Raw genomic sequence first — 9,121 nt, 5'->3', positions numbered from 1 at the left:
CCACCCTGCTGCTGCCTCTGCCGAGAGATCAAGGAGGGTGGCTGCCACTGCAATTTTTGTGTTGGCCATTTAAATGTCTTTTTGCATCCCCAGCCACCTCTCTCTGGCAGAGAGTGCCCCTGAGCTTTTCGGGGTTGCATTTTGTCTATGTTTTCTTGGTTTTAACTGCTGTAGTTTAGGGGTCCCTGTTTATAATTCAGACCCCATTCTTCTTGGGGGAAGCTAACTGGCCGTTTCAATGTTCCTCTAGTGCTAGTGCCTGTGGGCACCCAGCCCACCCTCTCGAGCCTCCACCGCACTTCTCACCCTTTGGGATGTGTGAGAGTTGAATCCACTTTCCGCAGCACCAAGGCTCCTCTCCCTCTATCGTTCCATTGTTTTCCAGGTGATTACTCCACTATTTAGTCGCAATTCCAGTTTGGTCTTGGGAAGAGGTCAGCGTGACTCCCATTCACTGCTCCACCATCTTCTCTCAGCCTCCTTAAAAGTCTGTTTTTGCATTTTTATTTATTTTTTGAATAATATTTTTAAATTTATAAATCATGTTTATTCTATTAAAGTTCTATCAATTTTTCCCTCTTTACCCCCTCTACCCATCAAACCCCCACCCCCACTCCCACAGTCAATTCTCACTCTGTTGTCCATGTCCATGGGTCATTCATACATGTTCTTTGTCTAGTCCCTTCTCCTCCTTTCCACCATTGTCCTCTTTCCTCATCCCCTCTGGTTACTTCCATTCTGCTCCATGTTTCCGTGTCTGTGGTTTATTTTGTTTGTTAGTTTATTTTTTTTAATAGAGTCCACTTATAGGTGAGATCATATTGTATTTGTCTTTCATCAACTGGCTTATTTCACTTAGTTTAATATTCTACAGTTCTACCCATGTTGTCCCAAAAAGTAAGATATCTCGATCTTTTTCTCTCTCTCTCTTTCTCAAATGCAGATTTATTTTATTTATTTTTAATGTCAAATTTAATTATAAAATATTAAACAATTTAAAACAATTTTAAAATCTCAGTAAAAAAAAATACACCAGCACAGAAAATGTCATGTAGATCAATGAAGTATAATGAGCATTCCAGAGACAAATGTATATATCTGTCTAACAAAGTCATATATGATGAAGTTGATATGTCAAATCAATAGGTGAAGTAAGCCTTATTCAACAAAAAAGGTGCACGGACCACTATTACTTGAAATAAAACAAGTATAGAGCCCTATTTCACACACTATACAAGAAATATTCAGGTGAGTTAAAAATCAATATGTAAAATCCAAGGAGTTGAAGGAGAAAATACAAAACAATATTTTTCTGACCCTGAAGTAAAATATTCAAACTCAGAAGCTATAAAGTAAAATATTGACAATATGACTACATTAAACATTTAAGACTATATATTAATATACATATAAAAAATTAAAGGACAAGTAAGAGAACAGGAAAGTATTTGTCCCACATCTAAAAAAGGGTTAATGGTTTGTTTTGCGTTTTTTTTGGGGGGGGGGATTCTACAAACATTTAATCAAAAAATGGATAAAGAATACAAAAAATCTTTTAAAACTTTTCAAAAGTAATAGAAATAGGCAAGAAATATACAAAAACAGGTTTAGTTTCAACAAATAATAAAGGAACAATTAAATAACACATCATCATCACAATCAGATTAATGCATATTAAAAAATATTAGTAATATCAAGTATTGGCAACTGTGAAAGGAACTGGGTATTCATAGACTCTTTTTATTCATTTTAAAGCATTCCCTTTAACATATTTTGCAGTGCTGATTTGGTAGAGGTGTATTCTTTTAGCCTTCTCTTGTCTGGGAAACTCCTTATTTCACCTTCCATTTTAACTGAGTCGTCCTGGGTAGAATAGTCTTGGTTGTAGGCTTTTGTTTTTCATGACTTAGAATAGCTCTTGCCACTCCCTTCTGGCTTGCAGTGTTTCTGTTGAGAAGTCAGATGTTAGCTGTATTGGGGCTCCCTTATATGTTACTACGTCTTTCTCCCTTGCTTGCTTTACGATTCTCTGTTGGTCTTTTATATTTGCCATTTTAATAATGATGTGTCTTAGAATGATGTGTCATTATGTTCCTCTTGAATGGGGAACCCTCTGTGCTTCCTGGACTTGTGTTACTTTTTCTCTTCTCCAATTGGGGAAGTTTTCCATCATGACTTTTCCAAACAAATTCTCTATCCTTTCGTCATCCTCTTGTCCTTCTGGTATCCCTATTATACAGATATTATTGTGTTTCAGGTTGTCCTGCATTTCCCTACATGCCGTTTTATTTCTTTTTTAATTCTTTTTTCTTTTCTTGCTCTTTCTGGGAGCTTTTATTCTACCTTGTCCTCCAGTTCACTGATTTGGTCCTCTTCTTCATCTAGACTGCTTTTGATTCCTTCTACAGTGTTCTTCAATTCAGAAACTGTATTCTTTATTTCCTCTTGCCTCTTATTGATAGTTTCTATGTCCTTTTTCATGCTGATATAGTTTCCAGTAAGTTCCTCATAGTTTCCCTGTACTTGTTTGTAATTTTCTCTGAGCTCACTGAGTTCATTGAGACTCCTTAGAACCATCGTTGGAACTCAATATCTTACAGTTTAATTGCCTCTATTTCATTTTGTTCTCTTTGTGGAAATGGATAGATTTCTCCTTTCCCTTCAAGTGGGGGATATTTCTTTGTTTTCCCATTATTTGTGAGACTCTTCTTTTTTGTTTCTGCTTCTTTAGTTGATCTGTCTTGATTTCCTGACTTGTTGGTATGAACTTCTATGGTAGGAGACCTCTGTTTTTACTTTCTGGGTCTGCCTCTGATGATGTCAGATGTCATCTCTGTCTGACCTTAGGCAGTCTGTTTGAGACTTCCAGTAATCTAATGTTTGCGGTTGTCTTCTTGAGCTGTTAATCTAGTCACTCTGCACTCAGCAAGGTGCTATAGACAGCTCAGGCCAGGGCAGAGTCCCTCCAGGGGATGGGATTATTCGGTCCTCTCAAGCTGCTGCCGCTCAGTGGGAGTGGTCTCTGCCTGAGCAAGATGGCTGCCGTCGTATGGGGGATGAGTCAGTACCAGGATTCCGCCATTTACTCTCTGAGTTCTCTCTCCAAAGCCTCCTTCCCCAGTCTCTCCTCAGGCATCTCTAGCCCATTCTGCCCCTGCCTTTTCCAGAGACCAGGGTAAGTGGCTGCAAATAAGTATTTATGCGTTGGCCCTTTAAGTGTTTCTTTGAGTCTTCAGCTGCCTGTCTCTAGCAGAAAGCAACACTGCCACTTTTCACAGCTGGCTGTTTTCTGTGTACTTTTCTGGCTCTGTTCCTATAGGCTAGAGATCCCCGCTTTTGGTTTAGACCCCACTCTTTTCAGGGGGATCCAAGTGGCTGTTTCAATATCATTCTGGTGCTGCTGCCTGTGGGTGTCCACCTTCTCGAGTCTTTACCGCACTTCTTACCAGATAGATTGCGCTAAAGCCAATTCTTTTGTCTCAAAGGTTATAAGTCTCTTCTCTTGCTATTGTTCAGTTGTTTGTTCCAGGTAATTTCTCCACAATTTAATTGTAATTTCAGGTTGGTCCTGGGAGGAAGTCAGTGTGACTTCCACTCCTCCATTATCTTGATCCTGTCTATTGTAATTATGTTTTTAATGTCAAGGTCCATTAGAAATTATTAAAAATTTAAGCCCATTATAAAGTCTCAGCAATCATGACAGCTGCACAGAAATAATAAAGTAGATCAATGAAATAAAATGAGCATTGTAGAAACAAACATATATATCTTTCTAACAATGTAACATGTGATTCAATTGATATTTCAAATCAGTGTGGAAAATAAGGCTTATTCAACATATAAGGTATGTGGATCACTATTACTTAAATAAAAAATTATAGGGTCCTATTTCACACATTATACAAGAAATACTTAGGTGAGTTAAAATCAATATGTAAAATTAAGGAGTTTTAGGCAAAAATACAAATAATATTTTTCTTACCATCAAGTAAAATATTCAAGCCCAGAAGATATAAAGTAAAATATTTACAATGTGACCATATTAAACATATAAAACTATACAGTAATATTCATATACAAACGTTAAAGGGCAAGTATTAGAATAGGAAATTATTTGCAACATACTTATAAAGGTTTAATAGACTTTTGTTTTGTTTTGTTTTTTAGGGAAAAAATTCTAGAAACATTTAATGAAAAAATGGAATAAAATACCAAAAAATCATTTAAAGCTTTTTTAAAAAATGATAGAAATAGATATACAAAAACAGGTTTAGATTCAACAAATAATAAAGTAATAGTTAAAATAACACTGTCACAATGAGATTTATAAGTATTAAAAATATTGGTAATATCAAGTGTTGGTGATGGTGAAAGGAACTGGGTATTCATAGTCTCCTTATCTTCATCTTCTTAAAGCAGTTCCTTTAGCATATTTTGCAATGCTAGTTTGGTGGAGGTTTATTTTTTTAATTCTTCTTTTGTCTGGGAAACTCCTTATTTCATCTTCCATTTTAATTGAGAGCCTTGCTGGGTAGAGCAGTCCTGTTTGCAGGCCTTTGCTTTTCATGACATGGAATATTTCTTGCCATTCCCTTTTGGCTTGTAGTTGTTCTGTTGTGAGGTTAGCTGCTAGCTGTATTGGGGCTTCCTTGTATGTTATTACCCTTTTCTTCCATGCTACCTTTAAGATTTTCTCTTTGTCTTTGATATTTGCCACTTTCATTATGTTGTGTCTTGGAGTGGGACTCTTTGCATTTGTCTTGAATGGGACCTTTTGTGCTTCTTCGCGTTGTGTGATTTTCTTCTCTCCTCCAATTAGGGAAGAAGTTTTCCATCATTACTTTTTCAAACAGGTTCTCTATCCCTTCCTCATCCTCTTCTTCTTCTTGTATCCCTATTACACAGATATTATTACATTTCTGGTTGTCCTGCATTTCCCTAAACACCTTTTCATTCTTTTTTTTTTTCATTTTCTTTCTCTTTCTGGGAGCTTTTTTCTACTTTGTCTTCCAGTTCACTGATCCAATCATCTTCTTCATCTAGGCTGCATTTGATTCCTTCTATTGTGTTCTTCAATTCAGAAATTGTATTCTTCATTTCCTCTTTTCTCTTACTGATAGTTTCTGTGTCCTTTTCCATCCTGATATAGTTTGCAGTAAGTTCCTCATAGTTTCCCTCAAGTTTTGGTAATTCTCCTTAAACTCACTGAGCTCCATTAGAACCATTATTTCATACTCACTGTCTTATAGTTTACTTGCCTCTATTTCCTTTATTTCTCTCTCTGGTGATTCCTCCTTTCCCTTTGACTGGTAGGTGTTTCTTTGTCTTCCCATTTTGGTGAAAGTATTCTTTTTTGCTTCTACTTCTTAAACAACAACAACAACAACAACAACAACAAAGAATAAACTTTGGGAAGTGGTGTATATGTTTATGGCCTTGACAGTGGTAAGGTTTCACAAGTGTGCACTTATCTCATTAAGTTGCACATATTCAATATGTACAGTTTTATGTCATCATAACTTAATTAAATATTTTATTAAAAACCTATATTGTTTTCAAAATAATAAAATATTAAACAATTTTATTCATTCACACTGGACAGCTATTGTTGTGTTGGCTGTTGTCATTTTTTTTAATTAATATATTTTTTAGAGAGGGTAAAGGAGGGAGAAAGGGAGAGAAACATCAATGTGTGGTTGCCTCTCACTCACCCCCTATGGGGAGACCTGGTCTGCTACCCAGGCATGTGCCGTGCACTGAGAATTGAACTGGTGACCTTTTGGTTTACAGACTGGTGCTCAGTCTACTGAGTCACACCAGCCATGGCCAAAATAATAGAATATTTTTTAAATGATTAAGGAAAATCTCCAATTTCCATTTTGGGGAAAAATCACTATGGCATATCCTTGATCCTGACTTATCTCTCACAGTACCCTTTTCTCTGACAATCATTGGCTTTTTGAAAGAACAACATAACTACTGTGTATTACCGATTATGCCTCTGGAGCAAAGTGGACTCAGGGTCCTTGTCTCATGACATACCAGATCTGAATGTTATGTACAACCGTGTCTCCTCTTTCCCAAGACTTCTGCTCTCTTTGGCTAATTTAAGTAGTGTGAAAGAGGAAAACTGATAGATCCAATTGCCAAAGCAGACAGAATGTGGACATGCAGTGCCAGGTTCATGCCGTAACTGGTGATCACACTTCCATAGAACCTTGCAACACTTCTTGTAATCCCAGCAGGGCCTCCCCTGAGCAGAGACAGCAATTATGTGTAAAAGTTTTCAGATGTAAACAAATGTTCATGGGGGACTGACTTATAATCAGCCAAGTCACTTCACTTAGGCTTGTGTCAAATTGGAATGAAAATCTCTGATCAGGGAAATTGAGGACATTCATTTACTGTCTCAGCAAGTGTTTTCAAAACTTACATAAATTTCTATTTTCCTTTAGATATACGGCTGTATAGTATATTTAAATTTCAGAGAGAAAACTTTAGAAATAGAGTGCATCTTAAAAATAACTGTATATCTCCTTTTGTACTCAGCTCAAGTATACTAGTGTGCATTTGGCCATTTTCTATTGCTATTATTTTTATGACCCAGAGCCACATGCCTGGAAAGGGATAACATAGAAAACTATATTTTTTATGGGAACTTTGGTGGTACTCTATTGCTTCTCTGTCTCTAGCTCTTATTAACATGCTTCAGCAAATGGTTAAAATGATGTTAGCTGAAAGAATAATTTTTTAAATTTGGAGAAAAGGCATGCTAGAAAGTTCATAAAGAATGAGCTAAAAAATCATAATGTCATGTCTTTCTGGTATTGGTTAGTGTGAAACAAATACTGTGAAAATGAATGGACAGGTGTGGAAAACCGGGGCTACATAGACCAAGGGATCCTGAACCATTATTGCCTGCAGTACACTTCTTCCACTCAAAATTTCATAAGGCTATTTCTCCATTTAAGAGCTATGGACACAATTTCAACTGAAAACACAGAGAATTTCTAGGCACTTTGGAGGAAAAAAAGAAGTTAGTGAAGTCCTTAATAATAGGTGTATAAGGTAGTATCAGAAAAAATATAATAGGCAGGAAAAATTCAAATCATTAGGTAAGCAGTCTGTGACTGATTATTAAGCTGTGAATAAAAGTAGGGAGGGTTCAGCGAAAGTTTTCTGGGGGATTGAGGACTTCAAGGAGTCCTTGAAAAGAAGTAAGATTTGGGCTTCATGGGAGAGTTAGGAATTGTGCTAGGATTGAAGGATTTGGACCTGGATTCAAGTCTTGCCTTTCTCATACTAGCCACATAATCTTGGGCAACTTTATTTATTTATTTCACAAACACTCACATAACATTCTATATGTGAAGGCACTGTGCTAAGTGCTTTGCTAATATTGAACTAATTTAAGCCTTATAAAATTGTAGAAAGCAAGGAGTAGTATTATCCTTATTTTTACTGAAGAGGAAACTGAGGAACAGAGAGATTAAATAACTTGCCTGTGACCACCCAACTAATAAGTGGCAGAGCCAGGATTTAAATCAAGTAGATTGGGTGCAAGTCTGTGCACTTAGTCACTTCAGTAAGCTACAATTTGCCCAGCTTTTCTGATGATTAGTTTTCCAACTTATAAAAAATATAGACAATAATTACTTTTGTCCTTATTGTGAGGAATAAGTTAGACAAGGTCAGTGAAAGTGCCTGGCACAAAGAAGCATTCAATAAAAAGCTGCTTTTTTCTTAATTTCATCTCTCTTGGAAACTGAGCTTTCTCCTGGTTCTTGAACTCAATCCTATGTTGTAATGTTCTTGAATGTATATTGCCTCTATTATTGGATCTTCTACTTCTGTTTGATTCTTGAGTGCCCATTGGTATACTCCACTTGTTTTTGAGTACTTTCTTAGTAAACATTATGTTCCCAGTATCAAGTGCTTGCCACACCCTATGAAGCAGGACAACATCCAGTATATAAACCTACCTAGTCAGTAGTTTTTGAGCCATACCTAACGTGTGCAAGATAGCATATTCTGAAAGTATTTGGAGACTTCTGTCCACTACAAGTACTTATTTACTCAACAGGTACTTCATAAATATCTGTTGACTGTGTGCCTGGCCCTGCACTATATGCCATATGGTACAGATACACACACACACACACACACACACACACACACACACACACACACACACACAGAAAATAAAATAAAACAGGATAAAGGGAGTAAGAAAGGCTGCAGGGATAAGCATGTTTTGTGCTCCAACCAAGGACCCAAGCAGACACTGCCTTGGCTGGCTTTATTCCTCAGTAGCCCTCAGGCTGCCTCCAGATGCCCTTTCCCTCTTCTTAGCACCATTTAGTTATCCTTCATCTGCTAGCTCACATGCTCCAGCTTCCAGAAACTAAGTAATTTGATAAAAGCAATCTGTGATAAAGTGTTCATCCAGCTAACAGGTTAATGTGTTATTTTTCCTGGATACTTTGTTCACTTCAAGAGGGGTTTTTTTGGAAGACATTAATGCATGATGGCAGGAAATTTCATCTCATGGCAGCCTGCAGAGTAAGAGTGTCCCTATGCCACCCAGGATTTCAGGATTAACCTCTGTCTGGTTTCTATAGTCATTTCCAAAGTCTCAGTGGTGTTAGAGCTATTGTCTTAGGCCTTTTATTATGCCCCACTTAAGCTTGTATCAGAGAGAAAATGCATGATCCTTGTCTTTTTTATTTTGGATGCATTCTCCCTGGACACATGAAGAAAGTTCTCCTGATCACAAGATAAGTTGATAAATGGGCTATTTGTACATGGATAAAAATAGCCAGCACCCATGATTTGGAAGGCAACATTCTAAGTGTTTTATCTAATGTTATCTTATTTAATTCTCACCACAAACCCTATGAACTAGGTACTATCATTTCCCCTATTTTCAGACAAATAACTGCATCACAGAGAGGGTCACTTGCTCAAGGTCACACCCTAGTAAATAAATTTAAGCAGTCTTTATTTATACCAATCTGAATCTCAGGTTCAAGTCCCCCACTCCTTCATAGCATCTGTAGATAGACCAGATACAGCCATTAGCACATAGAGACACACCGTTGAAGCTCATATCCAGAATATT

The sequence above is a fragment of the Pteronotus mesoamericanus genome, unplaced genomic scaffold (assembly GCF_021234165.1).
Source record: "Pteronotus mesoamericanus isolate MK-2021 breed Mesoamerican mustached bat unplaced genomic scaffold, CSHL_Meso_final contig_40, whole genome shotgun sequence".
NCBI classification, from domain to species: domain Eukaryota; kingdom Metazoa; phylum Chordata; class Mammalia; order Chiroptera; family Mormoopidae; genus Pteronotus; species Pteronotus mesoamericanus.
The sequence above is the reverse complement of the archived record's forward strand: the minus strand, read 5'-3'. Positions refer to the sequence as shown.